Here is a 25,293-nt window from a genome sequence, read left to right as displayed (position 1 = left end):
TATGCATATATAAAGGAGGTAGTTACTTAGTGTTGTGGTTCTGATGAAATCTACAGTGTTAGATGAAAGCGCTCAACCACATGTCGTTATTTTTGTGATTTTAGTGTGAATTAAAGAAAGAATCAACTTTACTTCGTGCCAGCTTGAATAATGACAAGGTTTTTGTTGTTAATCAACTCATCCAAACTGCTTATTTCTTCAGCAGTCAAATTGTTATAAAAGACAGGAAAATCCTTGAGGTGACAATGTATGTCCCGAAGGACATTTTTCTGAAATACCCCCACTAAATGAGTCATAGGTGGAGTAAAAGTAGATTTTTTAAATCTAAAGTCACCAACTATATCACAAGATGAATCACAGACATTATTATCAAAAAACACCTTCAGATTCAAAGTACGACAAAAATTAATCACATCCTGAGCCAAAGACTGTTCAGAAACAAAGAACCCAGGAACAAAATTAAGCCCTTTATTTAATAGTTTGAGTTGTACATTGGTCAAATCGACAGATGAAATATTATGAACATTAAAATCAGAGCTTAATGTTGTGTCATAATCTTCAAAAGTGTCTCCAAACTTTGTTTGGATGTTGTGTTTCCTGTGCTTCCGCCCCCCTCGTCGGTATCTAAATTGAGAGGGTGTGATAAGTTGTCTCGTTTTGGCGTAGGTGATCCCTCGCATGAATGTGAATCAAATTCCCCTTCTGTATTTGAAGAATTATCTTCACCAGATGTCCCACTTGAAAGACCAGAATTTTTCTTTAAAATGGACCTAGGCCTTTTTCTTTTGGGAGTAGATGATCTCTTGTCATATTTATGATCATCCCGAGGCAATCTAAAAGATACATTCTTAGAAGTATCAAAAGGTTTACCCCTATCATAATCACCTACATCCCTAAGAAATTTTTTGATTTTCCTATCTTTTAAAGTGGTTTCCATTTTGGACAAATCTGTAGTGAGTTTCTTAACCTGTATCATAAAGGAATCACAAGCTTCAAACTTATTTGTCTGCAAACAAATAGTTTCCAAATCCTTGATGCCCTGCTGTACCTTGCGCTCATAAAAGTTGGCCAAAGCATCCACAAATTTGGATGAAGCCAACTGTTGAATATGGCCCCAATCCTGAATAAGCTGGTCATCAATATCAGAGACCAAAGGTTGTATTTTGACCCTTAAACCCCGTGGGGTAATGTGTTTCTGCTGATATGCTTTAAATAAGCATAAATGCCACACATTGGTCCTAACCATCTTCATATTCTTACCCAATTTATTAAAAAATATGTCACATTGTGCATCCAAATCAGACCCACCAACATCTGTCACAGTTGATAAACCATTCTTGTCCAAACCAAACACAGATAAATCATCCATATCAGATGACAAGCCCTGTATAATGGGTGAAAGTGCCATATTTGAAACCTGAAAATTTAACCCAACCAGACCTGCCAAACCGTGTTCCAAAATGAAAACACCTAAATCAAAAAAATTTTTAGGTTGGTAAAACACTAATATCAACACTGACACAAAAAAATGATCCAATATATGTATACCAAAAACACCTCAATAAAAGGTCAATATAGTCCAAAAACAGACCATTATACATCAAATACCAGCAAACAAATAATGTATAAAATCACTTGGTATAGTGTATAAGTCTGATGGATCAATAGCCAATCGTGTAGACCAATACAATAAACAGCCAAATCGACCTCAAGAAATAACCAAAGTCGTATTACTGCGTATTGGTCTCAATATCTCCAAGGAACCATATACAATATAATCATATGTCAAAAAATCAATGATGAACACCACCAATCAAAATGTACCATATACAATATATAATATAATGGATCAAGTCATATAATGTTGATCATAAACCACCTGATAAGTACAGATAGTCCCAAAAATGATCAATCAACAAAATGTGTCAGTGATAATTGACCACTCTAGACCTTGGTGCATTCATTGAAACACAATTAAACAGGTCCTACTGGCCCCAAATATAATGGTTCAACAATATTGGTAGATGTCTGAGATGGACCACAATGTGCCTAATCAACAAAATAGTACATATCGACACACAACCAAAAATAACCTTCCTAATACCTATTATGATGACAACATGGTCAGAGGGATCAGAAAACTAGAAACCTCCAAAATATAACAGAATATACAAACCAAAATCAGGAATATTATATAATAGAGGTTGGATATATGTTAATCATCCATACATGATATAAAAATAACAAACATCCAACTATTGAAAAAAATGATGGTCCACCATTAAATCAATAGTGACCATCAAAAACACATTCTTATACAGTGTATATATAAATACCAAACATCATCCTGATTCTGGAAAGTGTAAGTATAATAACTGTATAGAACCCCACAAGAAAATGTAAACTGCATATACATAACTAATATAAAAAATGAACAACAAAAAATGTATTGAATCCAATCATAGGGGTGAGACGGAAAGACAAAAACAGTCAGTTTAGCCCAAATGATACAGTAAACACACTCGACCAATATAAACCAACCAAGCCTGTTAGATAAAGAACCCCCACCCAATTATATATATATATTTTTTATATATATATTTCCAATCATGAACATAAACAGCCTAGAAAAAAAACGCCATATGTTGCTGTTCTAAGAACTCCAAATGTGAAATAATGGATAATGCCTAACAAAGATTCAGCAATCTGCGCAAAATAACATATGTGTGATATATTTAATTCACACCACAAACCCACGATGGTTCAAACCAGCGTTTGAACAGAAAACCCCCACAATGTTAAGCAAGCACCACAAATAGCCACATAAACATAAGAATAACATTCAATGGAGTCCTAACACTGCGCAAACTAGCGTATTGAATTAATCGCCAGTATAACTGGCAAACAGGAAGATATCTGATGTTCGCATGAACCGCGAACCATAAACAGTGACCAAACAAGCTAGAAAAATAGCAATAAGAGCCTGCCTGGTAGCACACCACCAAACAGATATATATGCCAACACTATTATAAAAAAACAACTAGATGTCACAACCTGTACATAAACATGTTAAGCTAGTTGTGCAAATACATCAGCAAAAACATATGAACGCTAATTTGACTGACATAAATATCAAACAATATTTAAATGGAACACTACAATCATAAATAATGAACATGGCATACTACCATGTAATGCATATCCACATAGAGTCCCATTAAGCGATAAACGCAAAAATAGAATAAGTCCAGGCCGCCATTAGAATCCGAACATCCTCCGGTAATAGAAGTCATTTCATGATTGGACCAAACAGGAAGTGGAATGACGCAAACATCCGAAAGTCATCAAACAGCTGTAGAACAGCCATACATGACTAAAAAAGCTCCTGCAGCAAATATTGGATGCTGTGAGTGAAAAAGTATTGCGATACCAGTAGAAATGCAAATAAAGTCAACTAAGATAGGCACACCAACAGCGGTTCCCAGCAACTGTGAGATTCAAAATCCAAAAAAAGAGAGGCAGGTGCCCGTGGAACCCTTGCACGGCCAAACAAGGATGTCTAACAACAAACAAAAATGCCAGCAAGTGTTGGTAGTAGCCACATCCAAAAGCCATTTATTGTCATTAGGGAAGAACCCCCCCCTAAAATCCTATTATTGTAAATAACAATAACAGAAAAAACTTTTTGACAAAAAAGCTACATTCATCAAACCGGTTTCGGCTCCTCAGAGCCTTCTTCAGTGAAATACAAAATGAAAAAACAGAGTATCACAATACATTCACATATATAGGGATAGGCCCAACTATAGGGCCAATCCAAACACAGATTCATGTATTCCATGAGTTCTGGTCACAGTGCATCCTGTAACAAATGGGATTGGCTACATTCAAGTGGTTAAAAAAAAAAAAAACAATTCTTGCTCAACAAGCAAAAGAATGTTGATGAGGGTAATAGTTTAGATGATTTACATCAGTCTCCTCTATCATTTGCTACTGTGCTAGGGTCCATAGATTTAATCCAGAAATTAGTGCCAGAGGCTATTGTGAAGAAAAGTAGATGGGAGATGGAGGCATACCGTACATGTACAGTTTGTTGGAGGCAAGTGAGATTCATTAAGGAGGACAGAGTTAAAAAGAACTACAATTAGTGAAACTGTGTACAAAAGAAAAGAACAGGCAGAATATGATAATGAGAACAAGGTGATTAATTATGTATACTTTTTGAGCACTGAAAGGTAGGTGTGACTACATTTATCTTTTCTTTTTGGCTCTACTGACTAAAGCTTTTCCTGTATTATTGATCTGATTCAAAAGAAACATATGCACCTTGAGATGGTACTTCGGATGTAGGTTATCCAGAAGGGTATTGAACATATATATGTGCAGTTAACTGCCCCTCTGTTGAAAGGGAAGGTGGCATTTTTTGGGACTATGAGTAAGTATCTTAGACCTACTGATAAGAAACAAAAGTGACAAGGATAAGGCACAGACTTGTTTATTTTGTGCATCTAATTGAGTGACCTGGATCTATCCTGAGTAGTGCATCACATTAATGCCATATTGTATCAAATGAAAAGTTTATAACTACTTAGCAAGGATATGCATAGTACTGAAACTTGTAGTAAACCAGGAAATAGAGTAACCAGAAAAAATATATGATTCAAGGCTTTGTCTCAAGTTGTCAAACAGCAAAACAATTAAATGCAATGGAACACAAATGAATGAGGATAATTATGAAATATGTTTATCAATGTAATTATAAATCCCATAAAAAACTACTGTAGTTTGAACAAACTGAGTTCTTCATTAACTAAATATGTCATTGAGAAATTACAAATGAGGAAAGTCCTCCTTTGATTATATTTAATGAACTAGGAATGAAGAGGCTGCTAGGCAGAGAAGAAATATTAAGCAACCAGACTTGTAAGCAAACAGAGCATTTTAGATCAAAATACCTATGCAAAGGGTCATATCTATTAACTAATGCTCAGTGCAGGACACAATCTACAATTATAATATCCTTTCCTCTGGGAAGCACTAAACAGGAAATTGTTTAAAGCATGGAATTCTAGATGCTGGCCATTGTAATAATTTCCAGAAGGCTCATGTTAAATGATCCAGCTGTTCTTACCTTTGGCTGTTATGGATAAATAGATCAAACAAAAGGAATTCTGGGAATTAATCATTCAATCTTTTTTATGAATAGACTATAACTTATCAAATAAACTGCATTGTCTTAGTTCTGTGAATCAACTCACGGAATAAAAACTTCAAGAACAAGCTAAGTCTTGGAAATGATACGTCAAAGATACAAATGTATACCATATGTTATGGCAGTGTATATATTATAAGGTTGCCAAAATGTCTGTTGGATAGAAATGGTCTCCATTATTAAATATCATCACTTCACTTGATATCAATTTATGTTTGCTTGGCTGTGATCCTAAACAGCATCAGATCTTCCCTAAAATAGAATGTTGTTTCACTCATAGCATATGTGAGGTTAAAGAAGTCAAAGGCAATACATCCTTATGATAAATCAAACACAAGTAACTGTATTTAGATGTTTGCATACATCTCACCATATTCCATATTGTATACTTAGGCAATAACTGACACCTGTGTGTGGGTAATGCTGGATTTAACGTCGGTTGGTGTGGTTTGGTAAATCCAGCATTACCCACACCCAGAAGTGGGTTATTGCTATTATACAATGCCATTATTTAAGAAAAAAATACTTACTTTTCATAAATAATGGCATTGTATAATGCTTCTGTGCTGCCCTTCCGCAGCTGTCCAGTATTCTGTGACAGTTCTGATGTACTGTGCATGCGTATGCTTACTCAGTATATCAGAGCTGTGTGTGGAAGCAACGGAGAAAGGAAGATCTTCATTGCTTTTTAAAAGTGTCTTGCTATGTTAAAAGAGTTTAACATAGTGAGACAGCTTTAAAAATAGTAATGGAGAAAGGAAGATCTCCGTTGCTTTTTTTAAGCTATCTTGTATGTTAAACCCGTTTAACATAGCGAGATTACAGCAACTGAGCTCTTCCGTTTTCTGTTGCTGTCTAAAAAAAAAAAAAAAAAAAGACTTATACTAATGGGCATGCTGACCAATCAGCGTGCACATTTTGGAATATCGTGTCTACTTTATTCACTCAAAACATGTAAAACCCAAACCCGAATATCATGACACATAAAGAGCGAACTGCAAATATGTCGAACATACTAAAGTGTGAAATTTAAAACCACGAACCGTCATAGTCAGCCAACCCACCACCCGCAGCACACTACCTACCCAAACACAATAAAAAAAACACACACATACACTAACCAAAACCCTACTTCTAACCCTAAATTAAAGCACCAAAACCCTACTGCAAACCCTACACTAACCCCACATACACAACTATCTATGCACTGTCCTTAACCCCCTCCATAACCCTAAGGTCCGTAACTACCGCGCACTTCCCCTACGGAGCTATACATACACTTAACAAAACCCTACACTAAACCTTACATACATTACCTACACAAAATCTTACATACACTACCTACCTATGCACTTACCTTAACCCCTCCCTAACCCTAAGGTCCCTACCTACCGCACACTTACCTTACAGAGTTATACCGCAGACGGGCCAGCTATGCAAATTCGATATTTCCACTTTCACGGTTTCATTCGTTCGACGTATTCGCGGTTCGCTCCTTATGTGTCACGCTATTCGGATTCGTGTTTTTCGTCTTTCGAGTGTGTAAAGTAGACCCTGAAATATTGATGGGGGGGGTCATTGTAAGATTGTGTAATAATCAGACAAGTAGATTTAAGAATCTCTCAGCCTTTCTTTTTAATATAAATGTATGATATACTTCATTGAAGACAGCACAATGACGTCTACAAATAGTGCTTTTAAAAATGAAATCAGCTAACGTGTGGGAAAAAGTGTTTACTTTTATAGGTTACTGGGCTATCAAAAAGTCAAAGTAACCTTTTGTATAATACAAGTAATGATGAATTGGAAATATTGGTAAACTCTGGGAAGATTTAAAAAAGACAATAATCAGGAAAAACAGTTTATGATACGCATTTAATAAAATAATGAATTATTAAGTGATCATGTGAACTTTTCAAAAGTGAATAAAAGCATAATGTTACAGATTATTTGAATATGAAGGTGAATACAAAGGAATCATTGGATTAAAATTGATCAGATCTTATTATATGACCATCTTGAAAGGCTTTTGCAGCAAAAGACCATAAGTGTTATATGCTTTTGACTGTAGGACATGGTTCCAGAATACATTATGTATAACATAAACTGAATGAAAAATATGGAATCATTTTAGATAATAGTACAATCTAAAAGTGATCACTTCCACCTGATGAATAGTCAACAGAAAGGTAAACCACCATGAGATACTAGAAATATTGCATTTATACTAGCTGATAATCTTAGAGATCTGTCTTTATGGGTAAAGAGGAAGTTGAATAATTTTCAACAGCAAATGAACATAATATTCTTCGATTAATTGAAGATTTTTATTACAAACAAATTCAGATTGTTTTTGTCATGTATCTGAGCACTTAAGTGAAGAAAGTTTGTATGGTAGATCATTGGACTGACTTGAAGCATTTGGAGAAAAATGGATTACATATACAACAAAATGATTGGGCTAAAAACAAGAACTAAAGAACATCATGATGGTATGAAAAAGGCAAGAACAATACACAGATCAGAACCCAAGTAAAAAAAAAATCTCACCTATGCAAAAGTAGGTTGGAAATAATTATGAATGTCACAAGAACAAGAATTTGAAGAACTTGTAGCGTGAAATTCAGTAGCATCAAGGAAGAGCACAGAAAGGATACTAGCATACAGAGGAAAAATCTGGATCAGATTTACAAGACAAGCAGACAAGCAACTGCTATTTGCTCTCTTGGGAAATGGGTCTCTGAATGGCTATGCCCTGCCCACAGAATGATTCCAGAGAACATAAAGGGACATACAAAGAAATGAAAGCAGAACAAAGCCACAAGCCCAGATGACATTTACAATAAGATTTACTTATGCAAGCCTGCGGTAAGGCTAATATATTTACTGCTCAGTATCAATATTGTCTAGATGAAAGATATCTGCTGAGTTCTTGAACGTATGGCATAATCATCTTCATTCATTAAAGAAGTTTGGAATACTACAAAACTTATAGGCAGATAACTTTAATTAATAATTTAAATTGTTTGACATTAATTTTACAACAGTTGAAAGAGCAATTAAATTATATTCTGTTTTATCAAGCTGGATTAGCTTATTTATCAAACAGAAGGAAATGCAAGTTTTCTCTTATAAGATATACTAAAGAAATACCCCAAACCAGTGCAGTGTCTTTATCTCCATTTTATACATCTAAGCTTTGCCTTCCAAAACTTAAATATGACTAATTTTAGGCAATAATAGTACAAGAAAAACTTTAAGAAATATGATCTTGTGACTGAATTTGAAGTGAATAAAGGTGTGAGACAAAGGCACGTCTTAATCTCTTGTTTATCTTTAATTTATATTAGGAAATGGATAAAGTGTGCATCTTCACGCTAGTGTTAAGATACAAGTAATGCCAGTAGACAACGTCTGTCACTTCATTGCAGCTTACCTAGGTGTTATAAAGCTCAGACAGAAAAAAACAAAAAAAAAAGCTCACTAAATGCAGCTTTGTTGTTTATCTTGTCTAAAATTTTAGAAAAGTTAATAAAAGTAATGTGCGTGCATGCGTGTGTGTGTGTGTGTGTGTGTGTGTGTGTGTGTGTGTGTGTGTGTGTGTGTGTGTGTGTGTGTGTGTGTGTGTGTGTGTGTGTGTGTAGCGGCAGTACTCATGAGCAAGAGAGACAGAGAGACATAGACATTGTGTACCAACATCCGTCGACTGCAACCAGGAGTTCATCTGCACACATTGCCTAAACAATAAAAAGTATTAAACCCTAATGTCTGGCATTATTGACTGGCTTTAACTTACAGTAATCGTTAACAAGAGCTTAATCTATGAGAAAAAAAACTCAAAGAAAGTTAAGAAACAAGTTAAGCAAGCAAGTCAAGCACCACGGGGTGAATCAATCACATGAGGACATTATTTTTTTTTGCCAGCAGATGGATTGAATTGACTGACGGATGTAACAGCTAAATACATGACACAGTTTTCCCTTTCTAATTTACATCGTGCAATAAAAAAAGCTTGCTAGGTTTTTCTCACTGAGTGTATCTGGGTGGTTTTCCCCATTAATGGATTTCCATCTTTGCAACTTTTAAAATAACATCCAGTATATAAAGTAAGTATATTACGTATATTACGTATATTAAGTAAGAGCTTCCAGTATATTACGTATATTAAGTAACAGTATCCAGTATACCAGAACCCACTCTCTTATTGGAGATGTGAGAGCATAAGTACAGCTTCATATTATTTTTTTAGCATTTATTTTTTAAACAGGTTATACAGCTTCAGTTACAGAAATGCTGCTAAAAGCATTTACTTTGTCTTATTTATCTAGCTTTTATATAATATCAATCACTCATCTTATGTGTTACTTGGTGAAAAAAATGAGGTTAATACTATATTCAATACCTGCCCAGTGCTGCACAGTAAAAAAGAATTATAACAGTGTCATATGTATTATGAGTCTGCAACGTAAAAGCAGAGAATACACCAGCTTAAGTGTATTATGTCAAGAGCTTGATGTAATTAGATAGCAGAAATCTGTTTGCTAATTATATGTATTATTTTTTTATTTTATTCACATTTGTTTAAATGAATCTACAGTAAGCTAATGAAAATTCTACAAAATTCATTCTTTCTCCTCCTGTCATATGCTCTTAAGCAACAAACACTCTTCTGTTTCCCTCTTCAGTTTTACAAAGTGAACAAATTATTTTCTGCTCTCTACCAGTGAAAAATTCACATTTATGCATTTGTCAACCATACAAACTGTTTCAAATTTCCATGATTTAACTTTATTCATATACACTTTACGTTTTTATGTCTTTCCACAAGTTTAGAACTATCTTTTCTGACAGTTACAGATTAACAATGTTTTTCTGTCAAATACACGTATCACCTAGATGTCATATATCTTTGTGACATTTTTCTCTAATAAAAACAAATATAGTTCATGACTTCTGCCAAGATGTATGCAGTTTTAGGTAACTAGTGTTTACTAAGCTAAATGCAATGTTAGCTTTAATGACCTGTTATTCTATAGACCGTACATTCCATTATGTTGAATTTTAACGCAACTTAATTCCATGCTGAGTTTGAGTAAAAATATCTATTGTCCATGAGTAAACAGCTGACAGTTTATTTTCTGGGAGCCAGCTCTCTTAATCACACTTTAAATCTGCCTTTTTAGATTCACTAACCTCAATTAAATGAGCATTTCTATTTGTAGTCGTGCTTTTGCTAGAGATATGAAATTGTATATAAGCACTAGAAATTTATAATCGGTCTTGACTGAGGCCCTTTTAGCCAGGCAATGAAGAAGTGTGTATTTTATTGCAGCATTTATTCTTTTATTAATTCTTTATGATTCAGATACACTGCACTGACATTTATATCACAAGTGTTTCCCACGTCAGCTCAGGGAAAATTTTGTAAGCTGGTATCCCATTTACTTGAGATCCCAATACTTGATTTGCCAATGTATCCAGAATATCAAACATTCTGTGAGGGACAGAGCAGAACTATGCAGCAAAATCAGGAACATATCGAAGGTGCTGCAGTGCCTAGCATTCTTTTTTTCATTCATTTGATCACAATGAGATATCTAAGGTATATTAATTTAAAGTTGCTTCATCTGCTGAGCATGAGTGCACGCATGTGTGTGTGTGTGTGTGTGTGTGTGTGTGTGTGTGTGTGTGTGTGTGTGTGTGTGTGTGTGTGTGTGTGTGTGAATGTGTAAACATTAAATAGTTGTATATGTTATACTTTGAATGTAAAATACTTTTTCCAACAATAATTACATATGCTACAAAAAGCTTAACATATTAGGTGGAGAAACTATTTTACATCAAAATACAAGAAAAGTATATATATATATATATATATATATATATATATATATATATATATATATATATCGATGAACAGTTTAACAGAAATACCTCTAGAGTGGGCATCAGTGATTTAATGGACTTCTAGGGGGTAGTAAAGTCCCCTGCCTCTGGCTTTGGGCCTCACATCACTGCTAGCTGGGCATTAATTTCCTGATAATGCCTGCTTGTTAGGCATTATTGCTTGCTTAATAACATCTTCAAAAGATTACTGCATATCAGCTGGGATGTACCTAAAGTAAGCAAAGTTTTATGTAATTCAATTAGACTCACTTGTGGTTTAGCAATAATGCAATCTTCACTGGATAACTTACAAGATAAATATGTTCTTAGTAGCAATTTATGTTTATAAATGATCTTCCCATAACCATTTACAATTAAAAATGAATGGTGTACAGTTTAGGGAAAAGATGGAAGGCACACAAGAAATGAATCTTCATGTGTTAGAAAAAGTACACGTTAGGATTTATATTCTCAGTAAAAGGGAACGGGTACAACATATTACATTTCTTAAAGAAAAATGAAAAGGATAAAATGCAATGTTATGAGTGGATAGAACTTTGAGAAGAATGAATATAGTGCCATAGTCAGTTGAGGTTCAAATCTATCCTCTTATTTCCTAGGGAGCAAAGATATGGTGAGGAGGCAACCATGGTGGACTACTTCAAGCCAATTTATGAAATCCTGGAGAAAGTCCTCTGGTTACTATACTTACTTCCTAAAATGTATTTAAGGTACAGATTGGGTTGGGCACACATGCAAGCCTTAAGTTATAATCAATTACTTGTCAAGAGGACCAATTGGACATGAATCAATAAGAGTGAGATTACTAAATAAGTTTAAGAAAGTAAACTTTGAAGCAAGTATGACTGAATTAGAAAATGGAGTTAAGCCTTGTACACAAACAATTAATTGACCTGCCATAGATTGTTTTGATGGCGTTTGTGATACTATGGGTACATTTTCATAGATTTATTAATTTTAGGGACACATTACTATATCTTCAAGCAAATCCAGCAATCCCTATCAAATTTATTTCACCAGGGTTTTCTAATAGGCCAGTGTATTTTTTTCTGATATTCCAGCAATTTAAACATGTGTGTCAGTGTACTTCTGTCTTGTAAACACTATATGGCTGAATTTATAAAAGTTATACCTTGCAGAAACAGTCCCACTGTAGTATTTTTGCACAAAGACATGCAGCACCATGCTGGCTGTCTCTGTAGTCATGTTACATGCTAATGATGCAGTCAAGGGGAGTTTCCCTATGGAACTGCCAGTGGTAATGCATTTAAGTTGCCAAGTGATTCAGATCAGCATGTTCATCCATTGTGGAAGAGGTAAGTGCTGGGAGTTTAGAGGTAAGGTAGTGATAGGGGGTGTGTGTATGCATGCATGCATGCATGTGAGGGGCTGCATGTCTTAGTGTATGCGTGAGTATGTGTTTGCCAAGGAGGTAGCAGGAAAGATTTGTAAGGGTGCAGGTTAGGAGTGTGCATGGGTGAATGAATGAATTAATCCATGAGTGTGGTAGGGGAGGGGGGTTGTGTGTGTAGGGGGTTGTGTGTACATGTGTGTGTGTGTGTGTGTGTGTGTGTGTGTGTGTGTGTGTGTGTGTGTGTGTGTGTGTCCATCTGTCCGTGTATGTGTGAATGAAATGAATGTATGAATATGTGAGTGAGTGAGTGAGTGTATGTGTGTGTGTGTGTGTGTGTGTGTGTGTGTGTGTGTGTGTGTGTGTGTGTGTGTGTGTGTGTGTGTCTGTATATGTGTGAATGAAATTAATGTATGAATGTGTGAGTGAGTGAGTGTGTGTGTGTGTGTGTGTGTGTGTGTGTGTGTGTGTGTGTGTGTGTGTGTGTGTGTGTGTGTGTCCATCTGTCTGTGTATGTGTGAATGAAATGACTGTATGAATGTGTGAGTGAGTGTGTGTGTGTGTGTGTGTGTGTGTGTGTGTGTGTGTGTGTGTGTGTGTGTGTGTGTGTGTGTGTGTAAGATTCCTGTGGCTCTCATACTTCCATATAATCCTGGACTTTCGAGCAAAGCCTACAACATTAGGTGGGAAACAGGAAGAACCAGTAACCATCAGGGATAATTCATTAAACTTGTGCCTGAATGACTCTTAAATAGAATGGGGATCATGGGGTGGGAAGAAACACTAGCTACCATGGATAACTTTTTAAATTTGTGTCTGAAAGGAACTTAAACAAAATGGGGATTGGGGTTGGAAGAACCATTATTGAGCAGAGATAAGTCTTTAAACTGATGCCATAATGGCTCTTGCACATAACGTGGGCTGGCTATAATAGTGGACAACAGACAGAATTCTTCACTAATGTGTTAGTGTGTTAAACAGTAGGCACCATCGGATATGTAGTGTGCCTTAAACGCAATTATTTAAAAGAAATAAAACATGGAGTGGGGGCCCACTAGACACCAGGGATACTTTAAATAGTGTGCTTTATAAAGGCATCAAAAGTGAATCCTATACCGTACTCTTCCCCCTCCCCTATAAATGGATTACTCATCCACATCACCACTAGATTTCAGCTGTAAAAGCTAAGTAAATAAGAAAAAAAGTTAATTATGAAGGGGGAAGAGGTTCAAAGACTGCACCCTCGGCACGGGAAACCTCAACATTAACTGATCTGACATAAGTTAATGCAGCATTTTTTTTTGTTGTCATATAAAGAGAATTCCTGGTATTATTCAGTGTCTGCAACAGCTTGTAACTCATCAGAGAGAGAGAGAGAATGGAAGCATAAAACATATCCCTAAACCAAGATATCAAGACAAAGTCAGACACATGGACTGATTTTTATCTATTCCTCATACAAACATAGGATAACTTTGGTAGTGTGCATTTAATGAAGGATATGAAGTATGAATCTCAAATTACTGACATTCAAATTACTGGCATTAAGGACTGTAATCATCTGTGAATTACCAGGACAGGGAAAATGGAGACACTCAAGAGGCTGGTATAAGGTATTTGGTGTGTTTTTGTGTTTTACTGCGTTTGTGTGAGGGAGAGTGACCGAAAGGAGGGTGTCTGTGCTAACAGGATGCAGCCACTACTGTTAACTACTGCAGGAATGTGTATACTTGCATTTTTCATAGTTAACAGTGATTCAGAGACATACAAATTATCTGATAATGAGGTCTTTCTTCATTATGGTTTAAGGTAAGTGGTGTTTTTTTTAATGAATGCCTAACAATGTCTCTACCTTTGCCAACCGTTTTATCAATATTTCATTGCTATTTCTTAAGCTACAAAATGCACTGCATTCTTTCTTATTCCAATTAAAATGTGTACATCCTCGTTTTTTGAATCATTTCCTACATCTACGTGGCTAGTCTTTAAAAATATTTCAAAGGCTGATTTGAGAAAGATAAGACAAGCTGTGAATTATTTGCAAATCCAGACTTGTTAAATATGTACATTTTCATATTTTCACCATTTTATTATACACATACTTGTGTTAAACTATCAGTGTAGACCTCACTCTCATCTTGACTTGACATATTTACTTGCAGATCTTTATATAGTAATGATAGTTACAGCATTCTTTTGAAAATTTTGTAATAAATTGACTAACTGAATTTTCATTACAATAACTGTTGATTCATACTTGGGTATTCTTTTGCAAAAGATCAAGCTCTAGTTAAATTAACTCATAGCTTGTAAAGTTCAAAACATCCAACTTTTGTTTCTTCATTTGCTTCTAATCTTAATTTGCTGATACACTGAACTTCTGCTGTGAAAGTTCCATCTTCAGCTGGTTTGTTAATATTAAGCTGACCACTGTGATATACACTATCTGTCTCATTCTTATTCTAATTGCACCCATTGCCTCACCTTCTGTATACACTTTTGAACAGGTAGAAAACTACCTTCCCTTAGGAAAAAAAATATTTTTGTATGTACACTTTTTGTGAATGTATGATGTTCCAAATTTAATTCTACACTGATTCACAACCAAAATGAGAGAAAACGACCGCATTTTCGCTAAGCACACTTTTTTCGTATTAATTAAAGATATCCGGGATATTGGAAGTGTATGAAGTGTTCACGTTTGTGCAGTATTACAGAAAAGTTATTTCACATGATACAGCCATATTTCACAAAGTACATGCATCTGAATGTTATTACAAGCTCACAGAACAGTTTATTCTTACATAATTACAAGGGCCATATTTTCAGTGTGTTTCTGAATACGTTGTGGGCATGGCAGATGGTTTTCCAAAACCCAGTGCACTTGTGTTTGACAATAATATTACAGAGAACTGGAAAGTGTTTGAGAAAGAGTATGACATTTTCATACAGGCTGCATTTTCTGATAAAGATGAACATACAAAGGCATTTATTCTGCTTAATTTAGCTGAGTCAGAAGCCATTGAAAGGCAGTATTCATTTGTGTGTGCACCTGCTATCTATGCAGGAGAGGGGGAAAACCATCATATTGTTGTACTGGCTGAGTCAAGGGAGGACCCTGACTGCATAATATGTAAATTTAGAGAAATATGTAACCCCCAGACAAATATATCAATTGAAAGGCACTTTTTTTTTTTTTACACAAGGTATCAAATGCCTGGTGAAACTTTTGCAGTATATATAACTGACTTGAGAAATAAGGCCAAAACATGCAGATGTCATGATTTAAGGGATGAGATGATAAAAGACAGACGTGTGTGGCATTAAAGATGATGCTGTGAGAAATATTTTGCTTCGTGACAGTGATTTAACTTTGAATAAGGCCATTGAAATTTGTCAGATATATGAGCTCACAGAAAAGCATACGCATATGCTTACAAATTAGAGTAGCTCTAGAAGGTACAGTGATAAAGCTCATGTTGATAGTATGCAGCACGTGGTTAAAAGAAGCAGGCTCAAGCACATGGCAGCAACTGTAGCCCCTGCAGAACCCACTGGTAAACCCCAGAACCTTTCAGCAAATTCTGGAGTTTGCACAGGTTCAGTGAAGCATAAGAGTGTCAGCAAATGCAATGCATGAGCTCCAACCTAGTTTAATTACAAACTGTCTTAACTATGATGGAAGTCATGAATCTAAAAAGGAAAAAAAATGTTTGGCTTTTGGTCAGCAATGCCAGAAATGTAATAAATTGAATCATTTCAAAAGGTTTTGTAAAATAAAAAAGCCACATTCTTTTATTAAAAGGAACATTGAAAGAAACAAGTCAATCAGTTAGAGAGCTGCAACCCTACTCTTTATGTTGATAGTGTGTGAGTGCATTATGAAACAGTTGATGCAGTAGATTTAAGGGCAAAGAATGAAGTATTTTGCACTGCTCAGATAAATGGAAAATCCATGAAGCTCAAAGTTAACACAGGTTCCAAGTGCAATGTCATGTTAGCAGCAACATTTGCTAGAGTGTGTCATGGTGAAAGGCATGATTTTGCAAGGTGTGTGAAGCTTGTTGCTTATGGTGGTGAAGAAATTCAAACCAAAGGCTCTGTAGTGCTTTCATATTAGTCTGCTGGGAGATGCTACAACTTGTTATTTTGTGTGGCCAAGAGGCATGTCCAGTCATTAGGACTAAGAAACAGGTTGAAAATGAGACTGCTTTCATTTGATAAGGAAGTCCACCATGTTAGCTTAAAAAAACACTATTCTAATTTTGCCCAGTAAATTTTTTCTACCCATGCTGATCTTTTTGAAGACAAACTAGGGAAGCTTCCAGTTGTGTACTCCACAAAGTTAGATCCAGATGTCAGTCCAGTTATCAGACTAGCTTGAAAATTTCCAACAGCCATGCAGGACAAAGTCAAAGCCAAGTTAGATAAAAGGGTGCGACAAGGTGTGATTTGTCCAGATGCAGAACCAACTGAGTGGGAATCTTCCATGGTGGTAGCTCATAAGAAAAGCTCAGATGACATCAGAATATGCATTGACCCACAAGATTTGAGTAAAGCACTAAAAAGACCTCATCATCCAATGCACACAGTCGAAAAAGTTGTAGCCCTGATGCCAAATGCCTTTTTTTTCTGTCTTAGATACAAGGAGTTCATTTTGGCAAATTCAACCTGACAAGAAATTTCCATTGCTCTCTACTTTCAGTACTCCATTTGGAAGGTACAGATTTTTGACAATGCCATTTGGTATAAATTCTGCAAATGAAGTCTTTCAATGTGCAATGGAGCAAATTTTTTCTGTGTATCCTTGTCTTCTCATAGTAGACAACATACTAGTAGGAGGTCATGGTGAAGCTGAGCATGACAGAAACCTCAGGAAAGTTCTGAAACGAGCACATCTAGTGAATCTTAAGCTCAATCCATAGAAATACACATTTTAGGTACAAGAGTTAACTTATGTTGGTCATTTATTTACTAGTTCAGGCCTATGACCAGACCCTTCAAAGCAAACAGCCATTCCTGAGATGCCAGCTCTAGAGAATGTTTAAGCCCTGCAATGTTTTCTTGGCATGGTAACTATCTAGGCAAAATCATTCCAGACTGGAGCCAAGTTTCAGCACTGCTTACAGAGCTGACATATAAAGATGTACCCTGGTCTTGGTTAGATCACCGAAGAGCATTTCATGTCCTGAAACAGAGAGTTGCCAGTCCAGCAATTCTCAGATACTATGATGTTCACAAGCCTGTTATTTTTTTCATGTGATGCTTCGAAATTTGATCTTGGTGCAGTCATTCTACAAGAGGGTCAACCTATTACCTATGCATTGAGAACTCTTACCCAAACTGAAATGTTGTATGCCCAAGTAGAGAAAGAGCTTTTAGCAATTGTGTTTGCATGTACAAAGTTCCACAATTATGTTTATGGTAGCCCTATCAAGATTGAAACAGACCACCAACCTCTAGTCACTATCTTGAGAAAACCTATGCATTCAGCTCCAGCCAGACTGCAACAGCTGTTGTTGAGACTGCAGAAGTATAATTTTACTCTTGTCTGCAAGAAAGGCAAACTTCTTTATCTTGCTGATATATTATCCAGACCACCCAGAAACACCACAGAACAGCACAAGAATGAGAACCTTGATTTTGAAGTAATGGAAGTGATCATTTTTTTTCCACACGTCTTGATGAGTTAAGAGATCACACAGCCACAGATCCAAGTTTTACAGAGGTTCAATCATTTTATCAGTCAAGGATAGCCATATAATCAATCTAGTTTACCTCAAAAAATGCAACCTTATTTTCCACACAGAGATGAAATTTTGTCTGACAAAGGCATCATTATGAAAGGTCCGGAAGTAATTGTTCCAAAGTCCTTGCAACAAGAGTACATTACTATCTTGCATTGTGGTCACTCAGGAACCGACTCTAAAAAAAGAAGGGTGAGAGGAATAGTATTTTGGCTTTCTATGTTTAAAGACATTGAGAGCACACTCTTCTCTTTTTCCATGTCTAATAGTACTAAGTCACATCAGCAGAAGGAACCACTTCAGCTAAACTAGATTCCAGAACAACCTTGGTCAACAGTAGCTACCAACATTTTTGAGTGAAATGGTCAACATTATTTGGTGTTAGTAGACTCTTATTCTAACTGGTTCAAGACTGACCTACTTCCTAACCTAGCATCCAATACTGTCATTACTAAGATGAAGATTAATTTTGCAGTCCACAGTAGTCCACACAAAGTTATTTCTGACAATGGCATGCAGTTTACAAACCAGCAGTTCAAAAAATTTGCCGAAGAATGGAACTTGAGTAACCCTGAGTACCCACAGTCAAATGGTTTGACAGAATGTGCAGTTCAAAATGTAAAACAGTGAGCAGAGAAGTCAAAAAGAGACAATAGTGATGTTTTCTTGAATCTCTTGAATCTCAGAAATATTCCTCGTAATAAACATCTTGGTTCACCTGCCCAGAGATTTCTGCTGAGACAAACCAGAAGCACATTACTGATCAGTAGTCAATTGTTGGTTCCACGTGTCAAGAACAACAGGTCTGTGTAAACCAGTCTGCTGAATAAGAATTTAACCCAGAAGTCCAACTATGACAGAACCAGCAAACTGCTCAATCCATTATGAGAAGGAGAAGTGGTAAGGTTGCAAACGTTCAAAGGTTATGATCAGATTGGAGTCATGAAGAGTATTTGCCCAGAGCAGAGATTGTACATTGTGGAATCAGAATGAGCAGAGTGTAGCTGGAATCGGAAACATTTGCTGTCAGTGTCTGAGCCTATACCATAGTACATAGCCTGTAAATAAAGACTCTTTATCTCAGAGTGTGTTGTCCAGTGTTCCAATTCCAGAGGATATTCCCATTCCTTGATGAATCCAGAAGTTCCTGATATGAGTTGTTCACTGAAGACTGTCCCTGTTGCTAAATTCAGTTCAGATTGTTATGAGATCCGGTCATATCTCCAAACCATGTAACTGATACATGGCAACTTGGACATGAACATTGGGTTTTGTTTTTATTGTCTATAATAATGCATGTCTAATTGTAATGTTGTTTTTATTAAGGGCAATCTTTTTAAAAAGGAGGATGTAGGTCAGTGTGCGGGTATGTACCTTTAAGAAGCTACCCAAGGGCTTGCACGAGATTATAAATACTGAGCATGTCCAAGTCTAACAGCCATTTTGCAGTAAGTTGTTGCAATGTAAGCATGTATGTATGTAAGGTCTGACTGCTAACCAGTTCATTTATATTTTATGATGCTGCTATCCATCCTGATGTGTTTCTATGTATTAAAGCATCTAAACAGAATACCCCACCTGATTGTCATCTATGACAGAGAGGGATGAGCGACAATAATGAAGTCCAGTGATGCCCTGCCCCCCTCTCTGATTAGATAAAAACAAGATCCATATGCATTGGCAAGTCACATCAGGTAAGCAAGGATAAGAAAAAAATGTTAGGTGGTGTTTACCAGATGTAATAAAGGAAACGGAGATGGATGGTGAAAAGGAGAAGAGAAAAGAACATTTTTCTGTCAGCCAGTACATGTGGAAGACTAGCTTCAGAGGCCAGCCATTGCTGACTTCAAACCTTTTTATATTTTCTGTTGCTTTATTCTCACCATGGTTACCACAACTAAGGAGTAGATATAACTCTTCACTGCACTGATCCTCTTTTCCAGAAATGAAATCCTCATGGATATTGACTATGAATCACTCCAAGACCTGACAGAGGAGCAAGAGCAAAAGAGCTATTACTCTGTGGCTTTCTTGTGTACTGAGAATTTGTTTTAGGAGCTTTAATCCCAGCTGTCCTAAATACATTCTAGTGCTATGGTCAAACAGGAGCTGTAAGGAAGGTGACTCTGTTTCCATGGTAACATGTTCCTTAAATCCTTCTTACCATCCCCACATGAGAATCAGCTGTTCTTTTGACACATTGTGCCCATCAGGGGTCAAATCGAGCATGTCATATGTACATCCATTAACCGTCCTCCCTGACAGAAATAAGGATGAATGCCCTCACCATTCCCTTCTCTCTCATGTTGGTTGGCCACTTGCTAAACCGGAGTCAGTCGGCCTGTTATTCGGCTTCATCCCTCTCCATCATGCACCTGAACACAGAAAGGAAAATTAAAGGAAGATGAAGTGAGCTGTAGAAATGTCACAAGATATTCTGTGTGGAGTAGAACATTACAGTTGTCTACCTAGCCTCCCTGTCTGGCAGAAAGTTATAACAGGATATTATGAGAAAAAAATATATATATAAATACGAAAAGATAGGAAGTAGGTAAAAATGGTCAGTTTGAGGTGGGCGTTGCTGACAAAACAGCATATCCAAAAAAGACCAATGAATAACTACATAGAATCCACTAAACAGGCATAAGAGGATATGAAATGCCAGTAACAAAAAAAGTCAGTATAAACTGGACAGATGAACAGCTAAAAAACCCTGACAAGAGAAAAGAAAACAAGGCAACATGCCTAGGTGATGTGGACAGCATTTAAGGATCCACGGTCTAATAATGAGGGGAGAAAATTAAAGATAACAGTGAGTGTTGCACAGTTGTGTAATGGATAACATTGTTGCCTCCCATCTCTTGGTCCTCTGGTTTATGTTTCCTTATTTGTGGAATTTGTGTGTCTTCCCCGTGGTATCATAAATTTTTGCCAGGTGCTGAGGCCTTCTCCAGCACCTCAAAGTCATGCTTTTGGTGAATTAAAGCTTTTCCAAATTGCTGCAGGCATTTGTACAATATGATAGTTTGTGTGTGTGTGTGTGTGTGTGTGTGTGTGTGTGTGTGTGTGTGTGTGTGTGTGTGTGTGTGTGTGTGTGTGTGTGTGTGTGTGTGTGTGTGTGTGTGTGTGTGTGTGTGTGTGTGTGTGTGTGTGTGTGTGTGTGTGTGTGTGTGTGTGCATGTATGTGTATTGCTTTCAGTCCAGGATTACTTATCTGTATTGTGCTCACTGAAGCTTATAAGAGACTTTAGTTTCTGCACAGCTTTGAGCAGGATAGGATAAATTAGATTTTAGAGAATGAATGAATGATGTGGGTGGGAGATTTGCATAATGGTTAATGTGTTTACCTTGCAGACACAAAGTGCAGGGATTGATTCTCACATGGGGTAATTGGCTAGGCTTAAAATGGCCCACAAGGGCAATTAGCCTAGTACTAAACTATGAACCTGTAATGAAGCAATGCTAACAATAGTATGATAGCTGGAGATATTAAAGACATGCTAAAATACAAATGGCAAATGTAATGAAAAAGAAACATTATTATAAGTCAGTGTTCATTTAAGAAAGTGAAAAGTAAACTGAAAAAGACAAAAAATGGACTGTTGAAAATAGAGCATTAACTATCGTAGTGCTCTATATGAATAAAGTCTGGTTTAAACATAATGTTTAAATTGACAAAACAAAAAAAATTATTTTTTCATATAAATTATTCCAGTGCATCTTTGTGGAACTGGACACTATTCTGAGTAAAACTAAAAGTTAATTTTAAGCCACTTTTTAAAAAAATTAAGTCTTAAAAAGCTTCCGAACATGGAAATGTAAGCTACTTATATCATATTTATGGCATTATTATTAATATGCCATCAAGAGATGTGTGCTTCACTTTGGGGGTCAGTTTCAATTAGAATGGATTAGCATGACTAAGTGCGTACCAAACAATTCCTTAGTTGCCATCCGGTTTAATTTACAGTTTGGCAAAAATCTCTAACAAGGATTCATGCAAGAGTTTTTATGTAAAAATAAATGTTCATTTCATCACCTTAACATGATCTTTAAGATGATTTGATCTTTAATACTGATATCTCTCTGAACACAAATTTAAGTATGGCTTGATTTAACACTGTGAAGGTAGAACTTCCCTGAAAATTCTGAGCATTTTTGCATTATTCATTACTGTTTTATTTCCTGACACCTTTCAATGTTCTTGTTTCTTAAATGAAGCCCCATAACTACGTAGACATGAATTAGTACAAGATGGCTCGGACTTACTGTAACATCTTGTCACTGTCATGGTACATGCCTCATGAGTGGTCTACCTTGTTATCACAAGTGACTGGTCCATTTCTATTCAAAATCAAAGCAAGAGTCTTACTATTAATTACAGTGGATTCAAGACCAATACCAGTGTTTACGTATTAAGATTTACATCTGAGTCCATATGTTAAATATGTATACATAAGAGGAAAAGATAAGAGATAAAAAAAAAATACTTAGGCTAGAAACTTTCTAAAATTACAATAAAAACATAAAAATCATATGTGAGTTTTCAAAAACCTGAAAAGAACATAAAACTATAATTGCACACCAAGTCTTGTGTATTAATGAGCTATTCATTCATTCTGTAGCCCTTTACATATGCATTCAGAATTGAGCCCTTTCCACTGCAAAATAACGTACAGAGATAATGACAAGTCAAACCCAAAACAAGGCTAAAAGTTAGGCATCTAACAATTTACTTATTATATCTATTATAACATAAATTTTCTAGATGACTTATTCCTGGGGCCCTTCAGCTCTAACTCATGAAGGTCCATTACAAGTGTCTTAAGCTCCTGAACTCTTGGAGGCAACCTTTGTTTCCATTTCTTAGTGACACATTTTAGCAATTAAAAAGTAAGGGTGATAGCTGCCAAGCTGTCAATTATATTCCAGTAAAGTCTTGGAAAGCTACTCTCCCTAACAGGAAACTTCAAGTGGAAAAAAGAATATCTTGTCCCAAGACCAATGTGAGAACACTTTTTAAATTGTTTTTAAAATAAGTCAAGAAGTGACATTCCCAGAAGTATGTACCCAGTCTGACTTTTCAGACCTAAGGCATCCTGAGCAACCTTTTGTTTGTGGGGTGGGGGGGTGTAATTGAAAAAATGTTTGCTTAATCTTGCTAGGTGTATAATTGCTTAAAATGGCATTGCCAGCCATAGAATCAACATTCTTGCACAGGTAGCACATCTGGATAATAACAAGATATTCCCCCAGGAGACTGGTCAGACAGGTGTCTTTAATTCTCTTTCCCACATCAGCCTATATTTTTCAGTTTCACCCAGTTCCTGACTCAGTAACAGTTCATAATGTCTTCCAAATAAGCCCCTATTCTGATTGAGTTCCATGTTCTTAAGATCATAAATCAACTGGTCATAAAACTGTCTGTAAGACAGGCCATGTAATTCGGGCACCACAAATAATGTGCTTACTCTAGTACATAGATTGGGAAACCATTAACGTTTTGTAAAAAGATGAGAAAGTCTTCTCCAGCCACACATTGTTGAAATAGGTGACAACTTCTTCTATTAGGAGTGTAATTCTGTCTTACATAACAGCTGATGAAATATGTGTGCCATTTCTTTAGTTAGTGTTATAAATTTAGTGAGGATGTGGTAATGTTTGGAGTTAAGTATATCAACATCTGAAATGGTCCTAAAATAGTTTGTATCATCTCCTTCAAGGGAGAGGAATACCCATCTGAAATTAGCTGAATAACATTCTTAATCTCAATATACAGCTGAAAATCTTGTCGACCAAGGCCTCCTAGGGACAAAGGCAGGCTAAGTATATCCCAACCAGTCCTATTATTGTTACACTCCTGAAAGAAACTGAGTACTGGCCTCTTAAGCTTTATGAAAAATAAACTCTTGTCAGGTCAAGGTACCTCTTGTGCTACATATAAGATTAGAGGCAGAATAAATCAAAATACTGCCTGTACTTTCTGTGTCATGTCCAAGCCCACCCCCTTCCATTCTGCAATGTATTTATTATTTCTTAACAGAATTTGCTGATGGATAATGTAAAATGATTTCTGGATCATACTTGAGAGCTAAACTCCAAAATATGTCATTTGATTACGCAAGCTGAAAAATGGAAATTCATGTATCAGTGACAGAGAGGGAGGAAAAACCTTCTTTGCCTTTTCTGTTTCTAAGAAATTAACTTTGTAGCCAGAAATTGCAGCAGAATTATTGAGGACATCTATTACTAGTCAGAGCTCCACTTCTGGCTTAGTTAAATATATGAGCAGTCCATTTGCATATAGCATTGATGTATAGACCGCTGTACCTATTTTATATTCCTCCAATGTAGATTTAAGCAGGCACGTAGTAAGGGGTAAAATGTTGATGGCAAATAAAATGGGGGAAGGACTCACACTGGCTAGTCCCTCTACAGACTGAAAAAGATTTTGATAACTTTGAATCCCCTTTAATCTTAATGTGAAATCTCTCATATAATTTTCTAAGCAAATTAACTAGTTGGAGTGGGAATCCCATGTGATCCATAGTCAAAAAGAAAAAAAAATCCCACCTAACCTAATGAAATGACTATTTGGCATCTGAACTAACCAGTAATAAAGGGGTATTCATTTTACTAGCTTCTTCAGTCATTAGCCTTTGTAGTACATTAGGATCTGCCTGCTTTACAACCCTTTTGATTGATGTGAATTAAATGATTCATGACTTTTGTCATTCTGTTTGCCAAAATTGTCATGGATAATTTATAGTCATGATTAAGCAGTGAAATATGTCAATAAGAAGCTGCTTTAATACTCCAGAAATGATTTCCTTTTTCCATAAGGGAGAAAATTCCCTTGTTTGAAATAATGTTTGCTAGGTCTGATAACTTTGTGGTATCTTTATATATTTTGAATGGTAATCCATCAAATCCAGATGACTTCCCCTTAGCTAAATTCTTGTAGATTGATTCAACTACTTACTGGGAGACATCTTGCAGAAGCTGATTTCTTTATGCATCACTGACTTTTGGGAGGTCCAGTGAAGATAAAAAATGTTCTGCCTTTCCACAATGA

The sequence above is a fragment of the Protopterus annectens genome, chromosome 3.part0 (genome assembly GCF_019279795.1).
Source record: "Protopterus annectens isolate FY-2018-M chromosome 3.part0, PAN1.0, whole genome shotgun sequence".
Classification (NCBI taxonomy): domain Eukaryota; kingdom Metazoa; phylum Chordata; order Ceratodontiformes; family Protopteridae; genus Protopterus; species Protopterus annectens.
Note: the sequence above shows the minus strand (reverse complement) of the source record.